The 12,184-nt window shown below is 48.6% G+C and overlaps 2 pseudogenes; both read right to left on the bottom strand.

Annotated features, from left to right (window-relative positions):
• Nucleotides 1–1,193: 1,193 nt before the first annotated feature.
• LOC144134201 (uncharacterized) lies at nucleotides 1,194–4,026 on the bottom strand (annotated as a pseudogene).
• A 1,129-nt stretch (nucleotides 4,027–5,155) lies between these two features.
• LOC144135027 (uncharacterized) lies at nucleotides 5,156–9,490 on the bottom strand (annotated as a pseudogene).
• Nucleotides 9,491–12,184: the final 2,694 nt, after the last annotated feature.

Raw genomic sequence — 12,184 nt, forward strand, 5'->3', positions numbered from 1 at the left:
CCATGCAAGGGCTTTCTCGGTGTTCTTTAGTTATCTTTTCACAGGCTTAGTTAAAAGGTGGCTTAAAAACAGTGTTAGGTTGATAAATTTAAAGACAAAACTCTTTACGCTGTATAAAATGTCCGAGAAGAACATGTAGCAACTTGTAAACGAGGTTCTTGAGAATCAACTGGCTTTTAGCTATGCTATTATGGCTATACTGTTACCTATACCAGTATATCTATGCTTTAGCTTTACTATTTTTTATTTTACTTTCATATTGGGGTAGAATTATTTAAATAGAAAAAGGACATTATGTAACTTGCTTTACTTGGTTCTCTCTGTACAATATATACTTTTCGCTTCCTTCTGCAAAATGTAAGTGACATATTGTTAGAATAGAACTCTGCAGTTACTTTATGTCATGAAAAGGGAGAGCTCGAACGCAATCAAGTGAAGTTTCTTCCCTTTTTTTGAGCCCCTTGGTTGCTATTGACAGGAATAAATTGAATTTGATTTTGAACATAATTGTGACAGGTCGCAAAAAACTTGCAGCCCAAATATAGAACAAAACATCTGCATATATGACAGCAAATACCGCGTGTTTAGCCAGGCACTTTTCATGTTTCCTGGCAGCACGGGAATCAAAAAACAAAAAAAAGTTTGCTAATTTTCAGCCGGGGTGGACGTGAATAGCATAAACGTCACCGTAATTATGTTGATACTGAAGTGACATGCTCTTAATGAATGAATGAATGAAATGTGCTTAAGCGCTATGTTCAGTTTAAAATCAGAAACCAAACTATTGCATATCAGTTTTTCAGAGGAAGAAAAATCCTTTCTCTAAAGCACATCAAAGGGAAGAAATCCAATGCTTTTTTTTCGCTCAAAATCGAAATTAGCATATCAGGCGCCCAATAAGGTCGGTAGGAACGGAACGTCCACTGATCTCGTGTTTCAATTTTTCCGGTGGCAAATTGGAACCGCTTGGTGCATTTTGCAACAAAGTGCTCGTTTTTCGTTCGCTGCTCTCAAAAATGACTCCTACGTAGTTCACGGTGAATAGTCCTATCTTTGCACCAAACGGGAGAGAGAGAGAGAACAACTTTATTGAAAACGCCTGCAGAATCGGTTAGGCTCCCTCCACGCAGGGAGGACAAGCTTTTACCGCGACGTCGCCACTACGTCAGTCTCGTGCGTTGTGCTCCTCGAGGTCATGGTCCCTTGCTGCTTCCGCTGGTCCGAGAGGGCCGCCGCCCCCTTCCTAGGGGTGCTACCCCCTTCCCCTCGGTTTCACTCGGTCGCTGCCTTTCTAGAGCTGCCGAGACGTGCTGGACGGCCTTGAGTTGTGTCTCTTGATCATAGCTCCTCGTTGCAGCGTCTAGATGCGGCGGGATCGTCGTCTTCTCGCTGGCTTCTCGTGGATTTACACTACAGTCCTGAAGGACGTGAGCCGCGGTGGCTCTCTGCTTCACGCACAGTCGACACACGTCACTCGCGTACACACTCGGACACACGTGCTTAGCTAGCATTGGGGTGAGCAGGGACCCCATCTGTAACTGTCTGTATAACACTGCCTCGTTCGGGGGAAGCCCCAGGTTAGGTGGCGGCATAGTCTGTCTGTTCAGTCTTTGCCATTTCACTATTTCTTTGAAGGTGCTCCTGGTCCTTGGCACTGCACCGCGACCAACACTCCGAGTCGGCCGTGCTTGCAGCCGCGCGGTTGGTTTGTCCTCGCGCGGCCGAGTTGGCCGTCTCCTTGTGGTTCACATTCCCGCGTCCCGACACGTCACTGTCCATGTGGGCCGGAAACCACTTGATCACCACAGCACTTTTGCGTCCGATGTCTTCGGCCTTGCGCAGTATGCGCGCGGCCTCACTACATACCCTACCCTTGGCGTAGTTCTTCATTGCCGTTGTAGAGCCACACAACACTGTAGTGCATACGGGGTCGTTGACGGCCAAGGCGATGGCCACCTCCTCCGCCTGGTACTCTTCTCGAGACCGGACGCTCGCCGCGGTCTTCGTTGCACCTGTCGATGCCCCGACAACCACCGCCGCGTATGCGTCGCTGCTCCCTCGATACTCCGCCGGGTACTCGTAGACGGCGCCTTCTTCTCTGGCGTAGAGGTCCGCGAGAGCCCTGGCCCTCGCCAGCCTCCGCTCCTTGTTCTGCTAGGGGTTTACGTTCCTCGGGATCTGGCAGACCCTGAGCTTTCTATTGATGCTATCCGGTATAGGTACGTCTTTCTGCTGCGTGCCTTCCCTCGGCTCGAGGGCAAGGTCCCGCAATATCTGTATTCCGGTTCTCGTTTCAGAGAGACGCTCGAGTTGCGCCGTTCTCTGTGCTTCGGCCATTTTGTCCAGCGTGTTGTGGACACCCAGCGCCATGAATTTTTCGGTGCTCGTGCTCCCGTGGAGACCGAGTGCCGCCTTATACGCCTTGCGTATGGTGGCGTCTATCTTGTTACGTTCGCTCGGCCTCCAGTTGTGGAAGGCGGCCACTTACGTTATGGGGCTAACTGCGAAGAATTGAAAGAGCCTAGTCAGGCTCTCCTCCTTCATCCCCGCTTTTCTGTTGGGCACCCCCCTGATGAGTCTCATTGCCGCGGTCGCTTTGCCCGCGAGCTTGTTGACCGTTTCACCGTTGACTCGGTTACGGTGGATGAGCAGCCCGAGAACTCGAATCTTCTCGACCTCCGGTATTACTTGGCCTTCCGCCGTCTTTCCCGTGATCTTGGGACGCTCGTACTTGATTTCCATATTCTTTCTTTTCCTGCCCGCTCCTTTCGGTGGAATCACCAGCAGTTCTGACTTGGCCGGAGAGCAAACGAGTCCAGACCCGTCCAGCTGCTCCTCAATCGCGTTGACCACTTGTTGCAGCTTTGTCTCGATGTGTCCATCGCTTCCTCCCGGTACCTATAACCTAACTTCGTCAGCGTAGATGGTGTGCCGGACGCCCGCTACTCTTTCTAGCCAGTTGGCCCCCACGATCATCACGAGGTTGAAGAGTAGCGCGGAGATCAGCGAGCCCTGCGGAGTTCCGACGCTGCCCAGCTGCAGGTCTCCCGTGCAGATTTAGGTGCTCCGTTCCGCCAGGAAGTCTTTAATGTACTGGTATGTCCTCCTGCCCATGTTTAGCCTTGATACTTGGGCCAGGATAGCCGAGTGCCTTAGTTTATCGAAGGCGTTCTGCAAGTACAGCCCGAGTATGGCTCTGTTGTCCTTGGTACCCGTCTTATTGTCGATGATCTCGTTCTTCAGTAAAATCATGGCGTCTTGCGTCCCGAGTTTGTTCCGAAACCCGATGATGGAATTTAGGTAAAGCTCCGATTCTTCCCGGTAACGCTGCCACCTGTTCATGAGGACGTGCTAGAGGACCTTTCCCACGCACGAAGTGAGCGAGATCGGCCTGAGGTTCTCTATCTTGGGTGGCCTGCCAGGCTTGGCGATGAGGATCTTCTTGGCTGCTTTCCATTGGTTGGGCAGCCTTCCTTCTTGCCAGCACTTGTAGAAGTTTGTGAACGTTTCGATGGTAGCATCGTCGAGGTTCTTGAGCGTTCTGTTGGTCACCTGCCATTGAGATCCTGCAGACCTGCCATTGAGATCCTGCAGGGCAACTCTGACTTCCCACGTCTGGATGTCTCGATCTAGCGTCTTGTTCTGGTTGCCTTGGTAATCCGGGTGTCTTTCCGTGGGGGTGGTCAGTAGGTACTTGGCGTCCAGGTGTCGTTTGACCTCGTCCTCCCCGTGTTCGCAAATTGCCTTGTGTAGGACCCTGGCCAGGTGGTTAAGTTGGTGGCCCTTGGTCTTGGTTTCGTCGAGGAGGTTCCGCAGTATGTTCCACGTCTTGCCCTTGTGCATCTGGCCGTCGACTTCGTTGCAGACCTAGTTCTACTGTTGGGTGCATAGCACCCTGCAGTGGACCTCGATCTGTCTGTTGAGCTTGGCGATCTTCTTCCTTAGACTTCGGTTGGTTCGTCGCTTCTGCCACCTCGCCTTTATGGACTGCTTGGCTTCTATCAGGTGGGCCAGCCGACTGTCCATCTTGTCTATCCGTTCGTCCGTCTCCATGTCTTTGACGGCTCCTTCCATCGTCTCAACGACGCTGGCCGCCCATTGCTCGATGTCCGTAATGTCCAGTAGCACCGCGGGTAGCGCCTTTCGAAAGGCGTCCCAGTCCGTAATGCGATGCTTCCTTATGGCGGCGTTGCCTTGGCCTTCGAGCGGTACGACGACCTCCACGATGTAGTGATCGCTGCCCAGCTCTTGGCTCGTGTTTCCCCATTTCGATTCTCTCGATCCTCCGTTGGTTTTGACGAAGGTAAGGTCCGGAGTGGTGTCTCTCGTAACCGATGTGCCGATCCTGGTGGGAAAGGCCGGATCCGTGATTAGGTTCAGTCCCATGTCGGTGGCGTCCTGCATCAGCTCTCTCCCCTTGACCGTCGTTCTGTGGTGGCCCCAATCCATCATTGGTACTAGGCGCGAACACACACAGAACGCAAGGAAGGGAACGGGACAAAGCGCCTTCCTTGTGTTCTGTGTGTGTTCGCGCCTAGTACCAATGATTAATTGTGACCAACTCGCCCAAGAAGACGTTCTTTTAAGGTAGCCCAAGTCTTGGCTCGGAGCGTTAAAGTCTCCGCACACTAGGAGTGTATTGCTCCCCGCGACTGAAGTCGCCTTGTGGAATAGTGCATTGAACCTCTATTGTCTGTGGGCAGATTGCTGTAGACGTTCACCAGGAAAGTGCTCTCCTTCCTCTTCTTGCCCGTGATTACTTCCACCGTGCAGTGTTTGATGGCACTTCTGCAGATAATTTCGTGTTACATGAAGGTGATCCCTTTCCTGACGAAGGTACATACCCCTCTGCCCTTGCCCTTGGACGTGTCCCTTTTGCTCGGCGGGCTGTCGTGTGACCAGTAGCCCGGTAGTCTCGGCGTCTCTTCGCTGTGTGTTGCTTGAATCATTATGACATCTGGTTTCCTGGTTAGTTGCTGCAAATGTTGCTGCAGCACCGCTCTCGTGCCGGTAAAGCCGTTGCAGTTCCAGTGCCAGACCAAGAGGTCTCTCGCTGGCGGTGTGGATGCTGCTGTACGTGCTGTCCCGTCCATGATTGCTGCAGTTTGGCGATGATCTGTGCCTCCATACCTTGTATTTGTGCCTGTATCTGCGTCTACAGCTGTGACTGCATCTGCGCCATCCTGTTCTGGATAGTGCTGTGTATGTTCGCTGTCATATGCTGAACCGTTTGCACGAGCGCAGTGAGGCGTTCGTTGGTTACCTTGCTGGTCGCCTCAAGACGGTCGAGTCTGTCGTCCTGTTTTTCGATTCTCTCCATTATCATTCGTTCCTTGGCGCCCTCTATGGCTCTCCTCTTGGGAGCCGGTCCCGCCGCTTTCGTGGCTCTCGGGTCCACCTCTATCTCTGGTTCGTCCTCGGTTATCTCTTCTTGTTGCCTCTCTTGTGCGGGCCTCGGCAGCAGCTGCTGCTGTTTCTGCATCGCAATTAATGTCATTAGCTTCTCGTTGATTTCCGTGATGGTTGCGTCCTGTTCGGCGGTTCTCCGCTTTAGCTTCTCGTTCTCGTCTCTTAGGGCTTCTACCACCCCGTTCTCTGCTTGGATCTTCGCGGCGTTTTGCGCTGGTGGTTTTCTCTTCTCTGCCATGTTTGCCTTGACTGCTTCGGCTCAGGCGACTCTCTCCCTCGATTGCGACGGCCTGTGGCGGCTGGCGCGCCTGCCTCCCTTGCTGTTGTCCCTCTTGCGGCTGCTGTCGCGCTGCCTCGAATCCCCACGGGGTCTCTCGGCAGAGGGCGCTCGCAGCGGCGAAAAGTAATCGAGAAAGTAATTCTTGAGGATAGTGAAACAGAATGGACTTATACCAAATTAACTCGATTACTGGAGCTAGAGATAGCTAAGGTGCGAGTAAAACTAAAAGGGAAAAGATGCAAACCCAAGAGTTGGTGGGATGAGGAGGTCAAGAGGGCAATAGAAAAGCGCAAGGAAGCATCCAGGGAACACAGATATTCCAAGAAGAGGGGGGAACCAAAACCCGAAGTAGACATAAAATGGGATACCTTTATAAAGTGTAGAAGGGACGCATCCTATTTGATTAATGAGAAAATTAGAAGAAAGGGTGCCCAATGGATGTCAAAAGTAAATAAAAAGGATAGAAAAGCAGCCCAAAAATTCTGGAAACATCTAAATGCAATGAGTAATAAAACTAGGCTAGAACAAAGGTTTATTGTTACAGATGAGGGTATTCGACTAGAAGGGGATGAAGCAATAAAACACATAGGAACAAGGATGACGGAAAAAGTTTCAGCAAAGCACGTGGTACATAATTTATCGAAGGAGGATAGACCGGTTACAGCAATAGCTTCACTTGAGCAAGGAGAGCGGGAAAGGGCAGAGAAGAAGGTTCCTAGTGGCACATCAACAGGACCAGATGGTATCCCAATTATGTTGATAAAAAAGTTAGGACCAAAATCCAAGCAAACATTAATACAGGTAGTGAACAAAATGATAGTGGATGAGAAAGTCCCCGATGAATGGCGATTAAGTAGAATGAACATGATATATAAGGGAAAGGGGGACAAAGCAGACGTAAGTAACTATCGCCCCATAACAGTGACGTCTGTGGTTTACAGGGTGGTGATGCAAATTATAAAGGATAGACTGCAGGCTTGGGTGGAGAACGAGGGGGTGCTAGGGGAACTACAGAATGGGTTCCGGAAACAAAGGAGGTTGGAGTACAATCTATTTTCATTGACACAGTGTATAGAAATTGCGGAAAAGGAACATAGGCCCTTATTGCTAGCATTTCTGGATATTAGGGGAGCCTATGACAACGTTACTCAGGAGCATTTGTGGGACATATTGGGCACATTGGATGTGGAAAATGGAGTAATTAATCTTTTAAAAGATATATATAGAGGTAACAGAGTGCTCATAAAATGGGAAAAAAATGTATCAGGGCCTGTAGAGATACAGCGGGGGCTAGACAAGGATGTCCTCTGTCCCCTTTGTTGTTCATGTTGTACCTGCAAGGTTTGGAGGCCAAGCTAGAGGGGAGCGGACTAGGTTTCAACCTATCTTTTTTCAAGCAGGGGGAATTGATTAAACAGACATTACCGGGACTAATATATGCGGACGATATATTGATAATGGCTGACAACAAGGAAGACCTGCAGAAGTTGTTAGACATATGCAGTACAGAGGGAAATAGATTAGGCTTCAAGTATAGTAAGGAAAAATCTGCAGTCATAACATTTAATGAAGAGGGCGGCGAGCATAGAATACAGGAGTTCGTGCTAAAGGTAGTGTATGAGTACAAGTATCTTGGGGTGTGGATAAATAACAGTGTTGAGTATCTGACAGAGCATGAAAAATATGTAATGAATAAAGATAGTAGGAATGCAGCTGTCATGAAAAATAGGGCACTGTGGAATTACAATAGGTATGAGGTGGTAAGAGGGATCTGGAAATGTGTGATGGTCCCTAGCCTGACCTTCGGGAATGTGGTCCTGTGTATGAGGCCAGATGTTCAAGCAAGGCTGGAAATTAGGCAACGGGGAGTAGGGAGGTTAGCTTTGGGAGCACATGGCAATACACCAAATCAGGGGGTACAGGGTGATATTGGATGGGCGTCTTTCGAGAGCAGAGAGGCTAGCAGTAAGATAGCATTTGAGGAACGATTGAGAAGGATGGAGGAAAAGCGGTGGGCTAGGAAAGTTTTCAGATACCATTATATAAAGAATGTTGACACGAAATGGAGAAAGCGAACTAGAAAATTGACAAGCAAATATCTGGACAGCAGTAAGGGGGCAAATCAGCAATTATCGGTTAAGAAAAAGGTTAAAGGAACAGAGAGAGCTTTGTGGAAAACAGGGATGCTGACGAAATCGGCACTAGAAACATACCGGACCTTTAAACAGGAAATTGTCAAAGAAAATATCTATGATAATTGTAAGGGAAGTTCTTTGTTGTTTGAGGCCAGGACTGGAGTTTTGCGGACTAAGACGTATAGAGTCAGGTACCAGGAGACAGACACTTTGTGCATTGCGTGCGGAGAGGAGGAGGAAACAGCTGAACACTTGATACTTTTCTGTAAAGGGCTTCACCCTACAGTGGAAGGCAGCGGGGCTGACTTACCCAAGGCATTGGGGTTTAGGGATAGTGAAGGGAAAGTGGATTTTAAGAGTTTAGAAGTAACCAAGCGGAGATTATCTGATTGGTGGCTAAAAGCAAGACAGGAGTAAAATTTCACAAGACATGGCTAGGTGGCTTGAGCCACCGCCCGATGTAAAGGGTTCAGCCGTATCCATCCATCCATCCATCCATCCATCCATCCATCCATCCATCCATCCATCCATCCATCCATCCATCCATCCATCCATCCATCCATCCATCCATCCATCCATCCATCCATCCATCCATCCATCCATCCATCCATCCATCCATCCATCCATCCATCCAGCATCATTCCGGATCCGGTTGTTGCTGCATGGCTTCCATCTTGCGTTTTAATTGCCGTTTTCTGAACACGTACGGCATCTCGTACTTGTTTTTGCATTCCCTCTCGCCCATTGGATGCTGTCCCCTGCAGAGTTTGCACTTGGGCTTGCATTCGCGTTTGTGATCTTCGCTGGGGTTCATGATTCCGCAGCCGAAGCACACTCTGGTGTTGGGATTCGGGCATACGTCTCTTCTATGGACGACCTTGCTGCATTGCCTGCACACGTCAAAATGCTTGCGGTAAAGCCCGCACCTGTCTAATATCGAGCCATACTTGACGTAGTTCGGTACATTCAGTCCTGCGAAGAGCACTATCACCGTGGTTGTATTGCCGATTCTGTGCGCCTCCACCGCTAGAGGGTTGCGCGGGTTCAAAATGTTTTCGGCTGTCTCCTCCGGGGTGTCGTCTGCGGCTATGCCTCGGATGACTCCCTTGACCGTGCCGTCCGGCGCCGTTCGGTAGGCGCTGATTTCGTATGTCCTGTCTCCTATGTTAATGGCTTTGACCTTAGAGTACAGCGTGGCACGCCTCTCGTCCGGGGTGCTGACCACGATGATGCTTTGCTGCGCGTTCGTGCAGATGGTGTCTGCTTTGGCTTCTTCCTTCGTTACTCGAGCCGCCGTCATGACGGCCGACATAATTAGTGAAACCTCAGTTCTCGCTATGTCGAGACCTCCACGTGGTCTCATGACTATCTTGGTGTCTTCTTTCGGCATGTCTATCGGCATCCTCGCCGTTTTCGTTATCGAGGCTGCAACTCTCTTAGCAAAGCTGGCCCTAGTCTTGGGTCTAGACTAGCGAGTAATGGTGGCGGACTCACCGTTTTCCTTGCCGGCCATGATCTACTTGATGCGCTTGCCGGAGGCTGACCAGCCTTCGGCTTCTTCCGCTGTAATGTCCTCTCCGTAAACTTCAATGCTCGTACGACCGCCGAGACTGCCGATGCCCGGCGCTGACGCCATGTTGTCTCCAATCGACGTCGCCACTTCCATTTCGGATGCCCTCTTGGTCGTACTCGTCGCCAGGTTAGGCCTAGCGGCCGGGCCCATCGCCACCGGTGGCCGTACTTGTGGTAGGCTTACGTTAGGCTTTGCGAAAAGTCCGCACCGCACCAGAGAAAAGTCCTCGTAAATCGAGAGAATCACGTACCGCTTGGTCAAAACTGGTACCGGTCGATGCCCCGCACCTTCGCGCACACTTTGGTACCTATTATATTGCGGTCATTGTAAATTAACACTGCGTTAATTGGCATAGTAGCAGGAGCCGATGAGAAGCACGTCCGCTCCCGTCGGCGACCGCACCGCCACCCCTGCACCAAATGGCGGAGAAAAAATAACATAGCATAACGTGTTAAAATGGGGCAATTACAACTCGGCCCCGTAGGCACCAAGGTCCCTGCGCGCCTTTAGCGCTCAATTTCTGTTCTCTGCGGAAATCAAGTAGCGCAGATTGTCGCACAGCAGGCATGGCGAAATTAGTTTTTCACTTCAAAAACTTCCAAGATATAATCTTGCAAATGTTATCGAACGCTCCTCACCGCAAACCTTCAGACTGTGCTAACTGAACAGGGCACAGTGAAACTCAGAAAGTTATCCACGGAATTAGAAGGAAGTGTATTGTAACTGACGTACGCCGTAGGTTATAATTTGTAAAAAGATTTCCTTGCTTTTCTTGATTTTCATTTGCGATGAAGCGCGAAATAAAACTCTACCTAGCACCTCAATTTTATACAGCCACTGCTACACGCCATTCGCAAGGTTTGGAGAGACTGATTCTCACACTTTTCAGTGTTCAGAAGGGCAGAGTCTCCTGTACTCAGTTGGCGTTTTCGCCTCACTATCTGTTACGTGGAGTGCAGGTCATCAGTACATTACGAGAAAACACTATCTCTGCAGCTGCTACATTTCATTCCATGTAGTACATATGCAGTATGCCGTATAGTAGCTTGGCGTCCCATCCTTTGGCGCAGTCGTCTCACCTGTCTTAGTTTGCACGGGGGTTGAAGAGGTCATCTTCTTAGCGAGCATTGAGAAATGTTTAGCTAAGCAGCAACATGCTGCGTACACAATGCCTCAGTGAGCTCTCTAAGCGTTGGAAAGTGAATAGAGGAGCTTATTTCTAAACGTTTGCTCAGGTTTCAAAGACAGGAGAAAACAATCGAATGTCATCCCCATCACAGATATTAAATGGCGTCCCGAAAGGGAGCGTGTTAGGTCCTCTTTAATTTAATCTATTCATTAACGATATAGTTTGTGTCGACACGACAGTTAATTTCGTTATATGTGCTGATGATTGCAATATTCTCCTTTCAGGTACAGATTCAAATAATTTAGTGATCAGATGTAATCATTTGCTTGAAAAAATTAGTCATTGGTCACAATCAAATCAGCTTAAAATCAATCCTAAAAAAAACCATGGTCATGCTTTTCCGTGCTCGTAATAAAGTATTCGTCTAAGATCAACCAATTAAATTTGATGGACAGGATATTGAAGTGGTTGAGCAGCACAAGATTCTTGGCCTTACATTCTCCTCATATTTAACATGGGATTTACAGGTTGAGAAACTATGTAAGAAGCTTTCCTCCGCAACTGGGGCGATATCACGTACACGCGCCATTCTTCCGGTAAAAATAAAACTTCAAATATATTACGCTTTGTTTGCCTCACAAATTTATTACTGCATCTTTGTGTGGCTAGCAACAACTAAACAGCACCTAAGCGAAATTCTCGTGCTACAAAAAAAGGCTATTCGTCATATATTTTGTCTAGATTATCTATCTTCCACCCTACATTTTTGCCAGCAGTACAACATTCTCCATGTAAACTGCATGTATGAATACAGACTCTTACGCTCACATGACTTTTCATCTGTCGGCTTTCGGTCAATTTAGGAATTTCTGGTTGATTGCAGCATCACACTAAAATCCTAAACACACGCTGTAAAACACACGGCTCGTACCCTTTTTCCGCACCGATTACAAGCTCCAGTCTTTACGTCACAATCTTCCGTCCGTATTAAACAAATATCAACACATCAAATGTTTGACCCCTGTTCAACTGCTACAGGTTTTTTCTAATTTGTAATGCGTTTTTGTTTTTGTTTTTTTCGCTCTAGTGTTTTTTAGTTATTCTTTTACAGCTTCGCTCTAATTGCTCACGAAGATGCCTTCTCATTATTCACGCGATCTGTGTCAATCTGTAACAAAAAATGCAGTCTCTGTGTACACATTTTCTATCGAACAACCTGAAAGTGTTTCTTATGTTTTGTAAACCTGAATATTTCATGTTAACCTTTTTTCATCATTTTTATTAGTGTTGTTATTATTTAGTCGTCTAGTCTATGCTGCCTTGTAAGGGTTGCCTGGGCCTCGTCCAGCTGTTTGATTACAGCTTTTAGCCCGGGTGACCCACTAGTCTTTCTGGTAAATAAAGATCAGTTCAGTTCAGTTAAACTCGGTAGTGCTGCAAATGGCTCGGGCCATTATTCCAGGCATCCTCAACTCTCTTAGATTACCGTCGTCGGTGCAAAACAAGTAGTATCACATCTCGCCGTTCATGTACTCCGGTCTGGCGGAAGCTTAGCAGCACATACGCCTCATTTTCTTATAGTGAAAGCCAAAAACATGAGGACGAGCTGCAGTGCGCGAATAAGGTTCTCGGTGCTTCGGAAAGCACTCGCCATATAG

The sequence above is a fragment of the Amblyomma americanum genome, chromosome 5 (genome assembly GCF_052857255.1).
Source record: "Amblyomma americanum isolate KBUSLIRL-KWMA chromosome 5, ASM5285725v1, whole genome shotgun sequence".
Classification (NCBI taxonomy): domain Eukaryota; kingdom Metazoa; phylum Arthropoda; class Arachnida; order Ixodida; family Ixodidae; genus Amblyomma; species Amblyomma americanum.